The 14,278-nt window shown below is 53.7% G+C and overlaps 2 protein-coding genes across 5 annotated transcripts in view; one reads left to right on the top strand and one right to left on the bottom strand.

Annotated features, from left to right (window-relative positions):
- Rsph14 (radial spoke head 14 homolog) overlaps window positions 1-14,278 on the bottom strand; it is a 75,112-nt gene that overhangs the window by 43,861 nt on the left and 16,973 nt on the right. The window lies entirely within an intron of this gene.
- Gnaz (G protein subunit alpha z) overlaps window positions 1-14,278 on the top strand; it is a 51,560-nt gene that overhangs the window by 34,336 nt on the left and 2,946 nt on the right. The gene's annotated exons all lie outside the window — the stretch shown is intronic.

The raw sequence follows: 14,278 nt of genomic DNA on the forward strand, positions 1-14,278 counted from the left end.
CTGGGGGCCTTGATGGCTTGGGGCAGGGGCTCCTGGTGACCAGGGTACATTATTAGAGCTGCCAGGTCCTTGACTGCCCGTGAACGACAGAGTAGATAAAGAATGGTCAGGGTAGTTAGGTCCACCCTGATGGACAGAAAAGGCCCCTGAACTGACAGGACAGTCCCTTCTTTGCCCTCTGTGAGGGTCCCTGGAGAGCTAAGGGAGTCGCCCATTGTTGATGAGTGTATACTGACAGCTCTGAACTGGGCAGAGGGCAAATTCAGGCTAGCCAGGCCTATATTAGCCCTCGTCCCTTCTTCTTTACACTCCTTAGTGAATATCTCTTCACCTCTTGCATTATATCTAGTTTCATTAGTAATAATACAACTACTGTGTGCCCAAGGCCCTTGGGGCCTCATGGTCTGAGGTCTTCTGCTGGATGGTCCTCAAAAGCTACAAGCTCTGAACTGGGAACTACCTGGGGCCTACCTGGGAGAACCCTTAGCTTTCATGTTGTGTGGGTCAGACGACCCCATCTCAGGAACCCAAAAGCTACATCCTCCTCCACCCCTATCCTGGATCACCCTCTGGTTGTGTGAGCCTGTCCCCTCAGATTAGGCAGAGCTGAGAAAGCAAGCGAAGACTCGGGGTTGCTCAAGCAAAGCCACAGTTGAGGCAAAAGGGGCATTCTGGAGATGCTGAAGAGGCAATGCGTGGCTTTGATGTGGATTCCCACACACAGCGAGCAAGACACACTAAAGAGAAGGGATTGTGTCTGAGAGGCTCTGGACGTAGCTCTTGCCTCTCTCTGCATCTCCCCTGTCTAAGGGGAGGCAGGAACATGGCGGCAGAGTTTAATATTGTCCCCGGCTCCGTTGCAGCCTTAGTGAAGACAAGTGCGAAGGCAAGAAAGGAACTTGGAGACGATGAAGACAAAAAGCCTGTAGTATAGTGCTTTGCTTTTACACTGCCATGGACCCTTTAAAGTCTTAGCACAAAAAGGCACAGTCATTGCCTGCCATAAGGCCTGCCTATAGCATAGCAGCAGCAGACTTAAGCTACCCAGTCTGGACTTAGCAGGGCTGTCGCCATATGCTGATGAGCTGCCTGGCCTAGGGACCTGCCCTTACCATGTGCTGTGGCTGCTCTGCCCAGGGCCCTGTTGCCAGGGCATCCCTGCTGTCTGCCTTTCACAGCTCAGAGGGCCATGAGTGGCCTCGCCTGTGTTGCCCCGTGGGAGCTCTTTCCCTGGCCCGCTTAGATCCAGACCATCCCAGACGACTCTCGGGTCAGCCCTGTCACTGGGTTGTGGTGATTCCTTTGCATAGACTACTGTCCTGGCCTGGGTGGTACCCTGAGATGTCTCTTGTGTTCCGCAACACTGCCTGGTCTGGAAGGATCAGGACACGTGGGGATCCTGGGTTGGATGAATATTGGCACGTGCTAAGGGCCATGGAGCACATCCATGGAGCAGCGATGTTACACGAAGGGAGTTTTCTCGTCTACCTTTCGTTTCTTTATGCTGCTCATGACATACTCTGTGGTTCTCAGAACATTCCAGAAGGTGGCCGCCTGCAGTATAAACATGGCATGACCTTAAGTCTAAGCCTTGACCACTGTCCAGAAGGCTCAGTGTTGGCCCAGGAACCTCCCCAACCACTGAGGCCCCGAGAGAAAACAGAGCAGACAGGCCAGGAGTCCTTGGTCTGTGGCCGCTGTGGGTATGACCCTGCTGCTGGAAAAGCTTGCAGGCGACCACCATGCAGCAGAATCCCTGCGCGACCTGCCTGCCCTGCCTGCTGCCTGTTGACTAAATCATTGGCTAAGAATGTAGACGTCGTTTTCTCCCCTAGAGCAAGTGACCAAGCAAGGCAGGGAGCCTTGTCCTGGGGACCTCCATCCTCCAAAGAGACCGCTTTAAAGCTGGGCAGCTGCTGCAGCCAGAGCAGGATACAGTCCCCCCCCCCCCCCTCAGCACATGTAGCAGTGGAGTCAGGAGCAAAGAGATCCCAGGCTCCAGGCCTCACCCTGTTCGGGTATCACCAGAAAACCAGAGAGTAAGTCACATCTGGCTTCTGGGATGGTCCAAGCACACACATGTGCATTTTCCCCAAAGAAGCTCTGTCACCTTAAGTAGAGTTTAGACAGAGCTAAGCTTGCTACAGCACCCCTCCCTACTGTGCCCTACCCCCAACCCTGCAGGTGACATCAGGGGAGGGCAGTAATGACCTAAGCCCTCTTTCTGTTTCTCCTAAAGGATGCACATTGCTGAAATCCATCCTCTAGGCCATGAGCAGATGCTGCCCACTGGTTTCTCTCTTTAGCCCCAGTTCCTCTTCTTCCTCAAAGGAATGGCCCAGTCCTACTGCAAAGGGTTTCACAGGCCTGGGTGCCTGTGGGGGGAGGGTAGGGGGGAGGAGGGTGGCTCTGCTCCCAAGCCTGCACCTGCAGAACAGCCCAGGTGATGTGTAAGCTCCAGGTATCCCCTGGAGAACCACAGGGAGGGGTTCTGTGCTCTCCTGGTTTTGTTTTTTGTTTTTGTTTTTGTTTTTTTTTTAATTCACGGGCCTACATCCGTCCCCATTCTATAAAATACTTGCCTCCTGCTGTCCACTAACTTCTTGTTAGTGACTGGCAGCAGGGGTCTTATATCCCCCACCAGCAAGATTTAACACAGAGAAGCAAAGCAGAGACCTGGTTCTTAATTCAGTAGAAGCAAAGGCAGCCTTGGGCTGTGGAGAGGGAAGTGCTTTTCCTGCTGGGTAGGAGACCCCTGTGAACTGGAGCAGGAGCCACAGCCCGAGTCCCACTCCCATCCCCACCCCTACCCCTCGTGCTTTGGGCCTGTTAGGCATGGACAGCAGAAAAGAACTTGGTGCTCCAACTTCCTTCTCTTAGAGTAAATGCACCTGGCATCTTGTGGGATCTTCTGTCCCAGACCCAGGAGTCTCTCAGAATGTTTCTAAGTCACAGCCTCTGGGTCAGTGATACCCAGTGTCCATGTCCTACTCTGGGGTTCTGTCTCCCCGGGACTTGAAGCAGCACCTGTTAAAACAGAAAGAATCACCAAGCCCTGAGACCTTGTCTGTCACTTCTGAGATCTGTTACAAAGCAAAAGGCAAGACAGGTGACTTGTGGGGTATTGGGCCAACTGCTGAGAGGCCCCTGACTAGACAGGGTTAATTCTGGATGGCTGTACTCTTGCCCCTAGAGAGCTCTATCAGTTAAGTTAAAAAACAAAAACAAAAAACCAAAAAACAAAAAAAAAACAAAAAAAACAAAAAAACAAAAACCAGGCACCGTAGCTACCTATCTCTAGTTAACCCTGGAGCCTGAGGGTCGGCGGCCGTAACCTGAAAGTCGTCCCAGTGTGCCGCGGCCACCCGCGTCTGTCTGGATGGCCCAGGTCCAGGCTGGCCAACCCAGCAGTACAGCTCTGATCCCCCAAGACCCTTCATCCAAGGGGGCTAGGGCAACTCTCAGTTCATCATGGGCTCCGAGCTTTCCATGCAGACGGACAGAGCCTGCTCTGGCTTGTACACCAGGGCACTGCTTGTGCAGTCTGTGAGCCCCTAGCCCAGCAAGGGGGTGGCCTTCCACTCCACAGATGAAGAAACTTGGGTTCCAAGCACAGATTTCCCTGGTTGCAAAATCAGGGGCCTCCAAACCTATAGATCCCAGTGAGGACCATTTGCTGTCCACTACCCAGGGACTAGGCGACTCTGGGAGGTAACTTCTGTTACCATTTAGGGGCACGCCAGCCCCTTCCACATGGTACAGGTAAACAGGAGGCGGCCAGAGGCTCACCTGCTGTGTGAGGCAGGAAGTTGCTCCTGCCATCTCTGGCAGGCTCATAACAAAGCCACCCTGTGTTATTAGAGCCTGAGGTGGCCTTACCCACAGCCTCTTATCTTGTTTAAACAGTCCTTGCTCTTTGAAGTGGCAGGCCCTGCATATACTGTTTCTGTGAACATCGCACTTTTCACTGGGTACCTGGAGGGACATGGCTAAGCAGGGGTTGCCTTCTGGACTTGTTAGATTATACCCCTGCCCCAACCTCCAACCCAGAGAAATCTCATTTGCTGCTGGCCAGAGGGGGCTGCTCCCAAGGTACTCTCTATACTAGGTCTGCCTCCCCTTCCTGCCTGAATGACAGCAGACCAGCCCTGGTTGGGGAGGGGGCAGCATCTGAGAGAAAAGGGGACAGGATGAGAACAGACCAGGGGAGGGAAGGCCAGTGAACATTAGAGATGCAGAATTCCAGACTTTACAAGCTGTAGCCACCCCCGCTGTTAACCCCTTCTGTGCCACTAGGTCAAGGTGGCTTTTGTGGGTTTAGGGCTCTCTGCCTGCAGGAGGAGGCTGCAGCTGGGCCAGGCAGCTTTACAAGCAGGATATACAGGACACCCAGCAAGAGGAGCACAGACCCAGAACTGGGCCTTGAGCATCTGTACACAGAGCCCAGGGGATTGACCAGAGTGCTGATGGACAAATGCAGGCCCAGGACTTCCCGTGCCAAGATGTGGGATCAGAAGGTTCTGATCGTTTTAAAGCTGAATACCCTACCCAGCTCCTTTGTAGTCTCTGACCAGACCAACCCTCTGGGCATCAGACACAAGATGCAGACCACCCAGATGTCACTGGGAAGCAAGGCTGCTACGGAAGGGAAGTCCCCGTCCCACTTGGTCAGAGCTTCCTTTGGGTACCTGTCACATCCCAATCCACAACCTAGATTCCCTCACAGAAGTGTTTGGAGTCCTCCCAAGTCATCCATCTGTAGTCCAGGTCCGATGGTGGGCAGCCAAGCCCCCGAAGCTGCCTCTTACCCTAGCCTACTTCATTCCCACCCTACCTGAAACATAGCCGCTACTCCAGAGGTCATCTGGCCCTCCCTGCCTGAGGTTTGTCCCAAGTTAAGGAGAACAGGTCCCAGGACAGTCAGTCATGAACTCAGGGGCAAATAGTGAACACTGAGAAGAATGTGGTCTAGATGGTGCCCAAAGCTTAGGGCACTAAGGGGGCCTGTAGAAATGAGAGGTGGGATTCAGTGATGGAGCCAGCCATGCGCACCCCGAGAAGGGGCAGTGTGCAGGAAGACACTGTGGCGAAAGGCCTTCAGGTGACCTGTGCTCACGGATGAGGCGGGAAATGCATTGACCAGAGTTGGAAACCTCTGGAGGGTGCTCACAAGGCACTCTCGGGAAGATGGGTCCCCATCAGAGAATCTGCTGGTATCAGTCCCAGGGTGTCCTGCCCACACTGCTGCCCCATCCCAGACATGCCCCGAGTCAGGGTGCTGCTGCCTAGCTGGTCACACTCAACATCTGTTTCCTGTCTTTCTGGACAGCTGGTAAGCGTATGTATCCATCCTCCGAAGGACTCCATTCTCTGAAGTTGAATTTGCTTAGTGCTCTTGTCTGTCCCTCAGGCGGGGACTGAGAGCCAGTCTTCCTGCCTCCTCCCCATATACCGCTCAGAGCCAAGTTGAAAGACAAGCATGAAAGGAATATTGAACTGAATGGAAGGAACCTGAGATTTGAGGGTAGGCGGGGTCTCTAGTTGGGAAAGCTGTGGCAGATCCCAGGGAACAAAAATAGGGTAGTGTATGGAGCCAAGTGGTGGGCAGGCAAGATGGGAATAGGGGCTGTGAGCAGGCCCTTGGAGCTGGAACAGCAGGCCAGGTTGTGCCATCTGCTTCAGGCTCTGAGCACCCACAGGTTTGGCAAGTGGGGGAGGGGGAGGGACTGTTGTGTGGAGGTGACCACCCTGAGGGAGCACAGGTGGGACCCAGCTCGTAGGCAGCCCCCTTAGCTTCAACTCACCCCTTGTTCCTGCACTGCTTGGCTCGTTCCTTCAGATAGGCTCCAGGGCAGCAGGATTCATAGAATCATGAGCCTCCCTAATCCAATTCTCCAGGCTATGGAAGCATCAGTTAAGTTATGCAGGAAGGAGGAGAGAAACACTAACCAGATTGCACTGGAAATAAGTCCCCAGTTACCTCCTCTGTCTCCAGATACATCCTGGTTTCCCCTCCGAGGACAAGATCCCTGACCAAGCCTGAAGGTGATCCAGTCTGTATGGGACCCTCCTCGCTCCAGGGTGGTGGGCTGGGCAGAGGCTGAATCCATAAAATAGGAATGCTGCAAGGATCCCCATCATGACCTTTCTCCCTGGGCCTGGAGCCCTGTGTCACTTTCCTGATGTGAACGGAAAAGTGGCCTCCTCACCGGTGGATGCTATCAGGAACATGTCACCAGAGGAACCTTCCATCTTAACCGCCTGCTGGCTCTTAGGCCGGAGTGAGCCAACAGGTCGTCACCAGAGGAGAACCAGGTCCCTCAACCAACTCCCAAAGGCCCACTGCCACTACCCCCAGGTAGATATATTGGGCTAAGAAGTACAGCCTCCTCCTGTCTTTGGTCTTTATTGCTGTGTGAGATGGAGGGTGGAGGCGTCCTCTTCAGTTGTCATGGAAACAGCAATCCATCTACTCAGAGTCTGGGTGCTAAACTGAACAGAGGGAGGGGCGGCTGCCTGTTGCCACCTTCCAGCAGTTCGGGGCTGAGCAAGACCCAAGGGGCTGCCACACACTTGAAGGTACCCGGCGTGCCCAGAGTACCCGAGAGCTTCCCTGCGGTAGTGGAGCGGGAGGCACACCTGCCTTGTCTCTGTTAGGGTTAGCTGGCATTCCATCCAAGCACTGGGGTGGATACACAGGCTCTGTCCCCTGGGAGCCACGTCACAGAGAAGGCAAGGATGGAACGGGGAAGCCAGCAGCCAGTAGCTGGCACTGTCTGGGGAGAACCAAGCATCTGGCCCTCCCTGGGTGGGTGACTGCTGCCTGCCCAGCTTGTGCCTACTGCTAGGAAGCAGTGGCATGGTGCCTGCTTAGATTTCATCAGACTCCCCCCTCAGGGTTTCTCGCCTTACTCCCTGTGTGTCTAAGCTCTTCGAGGACACCACAGCATGGATAGTAACCTCCCCCATGCCTCTAAAGTAGGAGAGAGTGGCAGAGACAGCCAGCTCCCAGATAGGAAGTGCAGCCGCAGATCTCCAGACCAGCAAGGGAGTGCACACAGGACTTACTCTATCGGCGAAAGGAGACCCTGGCACCCTGCAATGTGTTAAGGACCTGGCTGTCAAGCCTGTCATCTGTATCCTGGGGCCTAGAAATAGGGCTCAGAGGAGGCGAGGGATACCTCATTCAGTTCCCAGTCCGGGACCAGGTTCTCAGGAACAGTCCTATCCAGGTCACAGGTGGATCCAGGATGAGTGGTTTATTTCACTAAGGCAAGAACTGCGGTCTGGAATGTGACAAGCGGCATAACAGAGTCTCATGGCCATCTTGGTACTGCCTGAGGTGTGGCTCGAGAGTACTCAGGTAGCATGAACAGGCGCTCTACTCCAGGAAGCCAGCAGTCATGCCCCACAGAAGCTTCTTGGCACCTAATCGTAGTGACAGTCTCTGACTCTGACGGTCCCAGGTCCCAACAGCAGTGTGCTACTTCAGATCCAACCTTGCCTTTCCCAAACCAGAGGCTTCTGATCACAGAGCATGGCAGACCCTGGCAGGGCCTTAGTTTCTTTTCCTGTGGCTATAAAGTGCTGTCAAAAGTAACTTTAAGGGAGAAAGGGACACAGTATCTCATGATGGGGCCCTGACAGAGAAGTGGCAAGCCAGCCAGGAAAAACATGGCACCAGGAGCCATAGCTGGCTGGTCACATTGCAGCCACACTCAGGAAGCAAGGTGTAAAGAGGGAGTGAGGTGGGGCACCCCTAGTAATCCACTGCCTCTCTGAGGCTCCATCCCATGCAGCACCATCCAGGGACCAAGTGTTCAAACACCTGAGCCTACATCTAAACTACAAGACAGGATATGTGGCTAGGTGCCAAGCGACTGTGGACCCAAAGGGCAGGAAGCCTGCAGTCTAGACTGAGGGAGAGATACTGAGATGTGGCCGAGCATCCTGGTAGGGCCGGAGAGAGTCATATGGAACTGAAAGACACCTCTGAAGATTCCAGGCTAGAGGCTTGGGGTGGAGGTGGGGGTGGGGGGTCCCAGGAAAGAGAAAACACTGAGCACATGTGTGGGGTGGGAACACACTACATGCCTAGGATAGGAGCCTGGCAGAGGGGTCTGGAGGGTCCACCAGGGCCGACCCCTGAAGCATGTGCATCTGTTGGGGGAGGACTTGAGACATGGTAGTGCGTACATACTTGGAGTCCCCGGATCTGCATGGGCTGCTTTTAGTACTGACTGTGGGCTGTACCAGGGAGGGAAAAAATCCCTCGGGAGCAAATGTTAATGCCCTAGTTGACTGACAGGCATCACTGAACCAGCTTCTTTTTTTCTGTTCAGTCCACTGAAGACTCTGCAAGATGTTACTCTTTGACCAGCACCCTGGGTCAAAGTGTTTGTGGCCAGCCATGATGAGGACATGGCCCGGCTACTCAGGTTCTATACTGCTGAACTCAGCCTTACATTAGAACAGAATGTTTCAGGTCTGGCTAAATGGCTTCTGTAACATTCCCCCCTTCCCTTTTTTAAAGAGTAAATTACATTAAATTCTCAACAAGGACTTTTTTTTTAAGCATTTATTTTTATGGATGAATACACTGTAGCTGTCTGCAGACACACCAGAAGAGGGCATCTGATCCCATTACAGATGGTTGTGAGCCACCATGTGGTTGCTGGGAATTGAACTTAGGACCTCTGGAAAAGCAGTCAGTGCTCTTAACCACTGAGCCATCTCTCCAGCCCTCTTCCCCTTTTCATAAAGAGGCTGTGCTGGTTCATACCTAATCCTATATGGATCCTCTTGCAGTTCTTGTCAGCACTGTCCCCATTCTACCTGGGATCCTGTGTCACCACTCAGAACTGGCTCCTGTCTCTAAGTCATTGGCCTGGGGATAAGTGCAAGCCAGGATCTTGTACCTCTGAGCCCCTGCTGTGGCTGAAATCCCAGCTGCTAACAGTTACCTGAGCCTGAGTAAGGCTGGGTAAGCTGTCTGTCCCGCTTCAGCCCTCAGCCACTCCGTTTTAGGGGTACAGTTATACATGCTATCTTAGACGTGGGCAAACGCTCCTAATTGACAGAAGATGATTTTTGCCCCTTCTCATCTGTTACCATTTTAAGCTGCCTACACATCCCACCATATAGAAGGTACCTACCCAGTGACTGGAGAGCAAGCTTTGCCCTGGGCCTTGTGGGTGGAACAAGGAGACAGGATGGGTCCATGTATAAAATTCCCTAGCTCCATAGCTCACCCCACAGCCAGCAGCAGCCAGATTTCATGGCACAGAAGGGGAGGCCTCACCTGGCCTCAGAATGTGGTAAACCTCCTACTTAATAATAATAGCATGTGTTCAGCATGAGTGGGTGTTACACACGGCTTCCCGGAACTAGTATGACCCTGGGCTACGTGAACTAGTGGTACCCACTGCAGGAGTGTATACACCAGATGGGAAAGAGCTGGGAAAGGATTAGACTGGACCAGTAGCTGAAGGACTGTCTACTTGATAGTGTAGTTAGAAGCCAAAGGAAGCTGGCATGTTCTGGGACTCCAAGAAGAGTTGGGAATCCTGATGGGGAGAGCATCCCCAAGAAGAAAAGGCCTATGCAACTACCACTCTCTGGGTAGGAGTGAGTGATTGGTGGTTTCTAAGGCAAAGATTCACTATGTGGGTGTGGACCCTGGATGAGTGGCCATGGGTCATTCCCAAGCAGCAAGTGCTAGCTACTTCCTTACTCACTCATGGACCGCCAGAGGAGAAGCTGTACCTTAGGTCAGGGGTCACACTGGCCTTGCTGCTCTTTCAGCTGGGGCAGGCGGAGGGCTTTTTCAGTGAATGGCTTGGGTTGAAGCCTTTTATTTTTCTTTAGACAGGAGTCTGGCTACATAGTCCAGGCTGGCCTCAAGCTGGCAACCCTGCCTCCTAAGAATCGGGCATCTTTTCAGTTCTAAGAGGAAACCTGAATCCCAGGTACTTGACACGAACCATAGCTGTTCATCCTGAGAACTTCATGGCTTGGACGGCAAAGCTGTTTATCCTTCCATACGGCAGGGCGAAGGGGGCATTGCCGGCCCAGCACTGGGGGCTAGCTATGTGGTGAGGTGTCCGGCCAGGCACAGCCAGGTGGAGACTGAAGGCCTCTGACGTAGGAGCAGGACTTGGGTCTCACATGACCTCCAGGTTATGTGTATATACACAGTTGAATGTTGAAAAGAAAAATCTTATCTTTGGGAGCTGCTGGCTCAACCTGTTGTTATAGATGAGGAGTGGGAGGCACCGGATATCACCCTCTTACCCCAAGGGACAAGCAAGGGACAGAGTGGTGTTCTGAGTGGTGGGACTGGCTCATGTGGGACAGTAGAATCCAAGAACATTTAGAACTTGGAGGTGGGAAATCGAATATCCATCACGAAGGTCCAGATATTATCCTTACAAGCTTAGTCAGGATACAGAGAGACCACAGAAGGGGGATTTTTAAAATGGGCCCAGACCTTGAATGCGTAACTAGGGACACCTGCTACTGTGTGTCACCAGGTGTGCAGAATGGCTAACCCGACACCAGCTCACCCTGACTTCTGTCCCTCTTGGAGAGTCCAGTCCTGGCTTGGCTACCATAAGTGCTGGTACCTAGAAGCTTTTGGGGGGCTGAACACCCCCAGGTTCCCAGGCCAGCATGTTTGAAGCTCCTTAGGAGTATGCCGTAAGTTCCCCTCACCCCCTGTGGTAAGAGATGCAAGTGCAGGCAGGCAGCTGGGGCAGGGGGGTTCCAAGGCATTGGATATATATGGAGCCAGCTATGCAGTTCAAAAAATGACCAAGAAAAGACTGGAACCCACCCTGGGGCCGTTACCTAGCCTCACTGTGGCTGACACGGCTTGTTAGCAATCGCTGTTTCCCACCGCCAAGCAGCAGCAGAATTCCCACATGGCCCGGGCTTCTGTCGGAATCATCTGCTCTGTGTTATTTATATAAATGAATGTTCAGATGAACCCCAGGTTCCTAGAAGATATTATTTCCATAGTGAGAGGGCCCCTTCGGCCAGCTGAGTGGTTAATCCCCGGCTGGCCTCATGGCGACTACTGACCACAGCATTCCCACCGTGGTGGTAACCACTGCTGGCTGGAGAGGGAAAGGGAAGGGGGATGCCCTGCCAGAAGAGACTGTTTTGGTTCTTTACCAAGCCATGACAAGTCAGTGCCATCCTAGGGCTTGGTGTGAAGAGGAAGCCTCCACACCCCCCACTTCCACCGTGGGCTATGCTTGCTTGCTCACAGCTCCTCAGACGGCAGCATCAGAAGAGAACACGCTGTGTTGGGCTAATACTGCTAGTACTGCAGTTGCTCCCAGACTAGGGGTGCAGTAAATGCCCACCACACCACCTCTAGGAGCAGCTCCGACCCCGGAAACCAAGCAGATTTAAGTAGAGAACAGGGAGGGGAGACACCCACAGGCTGACTGGGGGCAGAGCCAGCTGTGGTTTAGGGAGGCAGCAGCCCCTCGGAAGCAGGGGCTTGAGGTGATGCCCTCATCTGACAGGAGAGGCAGAGCGTGAACGGACAAGGAGTGCTGTCGGGGCGAGGCTCGGAGGCCAGGCAGAAGGCCAACTTCAGCCCTCCTGTTCTCACCCTTTACATAGAGTGGCTGCTAGAGTTACAGCCTGGAGTGGCATGGCACCTCCACTGGTGGCCATTCGAGGTGACAGGGTACCACTGTGCACATGAGGCTCCAAGAGTGTGGATCCCACTGTGAATCTGGGCCCGAGGGCACTGGACCCATCGGTGGGCACAGGAGGCTGGGGATGGGCTGAGTCAGGAGACAAGGCAGAGCTCCCACCATCGCCTCTGATGTTGCTCTTTTTGGAGCCAAGTGAAAGACCCCTCCCTGGCCACCAGATCCTTTTGTCAGCCTGATTGGGGCAAGGTCCTGATTGTGATTGCCTGTGGTTCTTTCACCGCTGTCACAGAGCCTCTTGTCTCCAGACAGATGCAGGCAGGACGTAGTACCTGCCTCTCTTGCAGGGTTCTCACATTGAGAGGCCAGGCTGTGCCTTCTAACTGACCCTCTTGATTGGCTCCCAGGGCACGTTGCATATCCACTTTACTGGGATTCAGTGCTCTCACAGGGATAACACACCCAGCATCAAGAATCCCTCCAGAGGACAGAAGGAAGTGGCTAGCTCTGGGACTGCCTTCACTCCGAAGCCCCATGTCTCCATGAGCCTACAAGCCAAATGCACAGCCAGTGCCACAGCAGGCTCTTCTGAATCCTACTGGGCAGGTCCCAGGAGATGAGACCGTGGGGACAAATGTGATTTGAGGTACATCACCTCCCAGGAGACTTCTAAGTGATGGCCCACCAATGTGGTTCTGTGGTCCTCAAAAAAAAATAAGAGGAGGTTATCAGGAAACCCAAGCTTGAAGCTAGGGTAGAGCCTGGGCTGCAAGGATGAGCCTGGGATAAAGGAAGGTCTCGGGCTTCCCAGATACTTGCTCCTATCGTTCGTGCTGTCTGCCACCCTGTGAGCTAGGTGGCTGACTTCCATGATCGCTTGAGTCACCAGGGCCAAGGCTTAGTCATGCAGGGTCCCCAGAGTGTGAGAAGCACCAGCAGGGAAGTGGTCCAGGCTGCCGACATGGCGGTCTCAGGGATGAGACAGTCACCACCATTAGGCGGTCCTTTGGCCCTACCTGCTGCTACCCAAAACTCTCTGCAGCTGAGCTCCTCCCATAAGCACTGTCCTCTGAGGACTTGGCCAGCAGCTGCGCTATTACAACTGATCTGGGCCCAAGAACTCCCTCTGCCATCTCCACAAGTGATCCATCGGAGCTAAGGGATCCAGCACCCCTACTCTGTGCTTCCTTACCCCCCCCCTTTATGGCCAGGGGAGGCCCCCTGGTCTCCCCCTAGACAGATCCTAGGATCCCTGCCAAGGCTCACAGCTCTGAGACCTCCATCTAGCGTGAGAGGCATGGCCCATGCACTCAGGACGTGCCCTGCACGCCTGCTCAATGAATTGAGAAATACGTGCTAATAGCCATATCTGATACAGAATTTGAAGTCAGAAGCAAAAGCCCCAATTATGACATCATTTCTATGAGAAGTGACAGCCCCGTTCCCACAGTCATCTTTACACCACAGTTTCCAGGAATCCATTAGAGCTAATTATTCTCCCTGTAGAATGTGACATCCCTAGACCACCGCCCACTGATCTCACTCTGGGAACATCACATCCAGGTCTGTGGCTCAACTGCAAAGGAAAGCGCCCACTCCCCTCGTGGACTGCTGAGCTTGGGCCCCTGCTTGCTTCCTGTTCCTCAGCAGAAAGGCCAGTGTAGACCATACCAAGGCCTCACTGTGGGCAGGTTTTGCCATTCTATATTGACTGTATCAACTCTAAACACTGGATTTGCAAAACATAGTCTTCCAGGTAGCCAGGTCTCGTGATAATGACAGGTACCTCTTCCCACCCTCCCTGCTCCTCGCATCTGCCTCCTCCTTCAGCAGAGGCACTGCCAAAGCCAGTGCCTCGGAGAACACGGAGGCTGGGACGCCAGTTTCTGTGTGATACCCTGGAACTCTGCCTCCAGGGCAGAGTAGCACAGGAGCTACAAGCCCACAGCTCCTGTGAGGGAGCTGCAGTGCATTCCCTGCCTCTTCACGCCTCAGTTTCTCCAGAGGGAGATGGGAAGGCGTGAGGTTTGCACAGGCAGAACCACCTGTTTGCAACCATCATCTCTATCACTGGATTCGTTGGTGGCACTGCTGATGTCAGCGCCGGCGTCACTCACTGGCCAGTATCTCAGTTGGTGACCATATAGAACTTGTCTCAGGCATATCTAGGAACTTGGCTTGTTTGCTGTGTGTCAGAGTGCCGGGCAGCCTCCGCCAGCAATGATTCCAGATATGGACAGCTACTTGCTTCAGAAACAAGGTTTGTCCATGGGCTGAGAGACAGGTGTGCTCCTTAAGACCCAGTGTCACTATGCACATTACATGTCCTCAAAAAAAGAAAAGAGGCAAAGGATGGAAGGGACCAGGGGCCGCACTCTGTCACTTGGTCACAGCTCTTTCCTAAGATGTCACTCTCACACTCTATGTGCAGGCCTGCCTGCCTGCTCTACCACCATGGCCAGACACCCAATTGCGTGTGAGCCCTTGAAGACCCTGAGAGGGAAAGGGACACGATGCAGTGAGAAGCTGCTGTCCCAGGAAAGGGACACGGTGCAGTGAGAAGCTGCTGTCCCAGGAAAGGGACACGGTGCAGTGAGAAGCTGCTGTCC

Source organism: Mus pahari, chromosome 9 (assembly GCF_900095145.1).
Source record: "Mus pahari chromosome 9, PAHARI_EIJ_v1.1, whole genome shotgun sequence".
Lineage (NCBI taxonomy): Eukaryota > Metazoa > Chordata > Mammalia > Rodentia > Muridae > Mus > Mus pahari.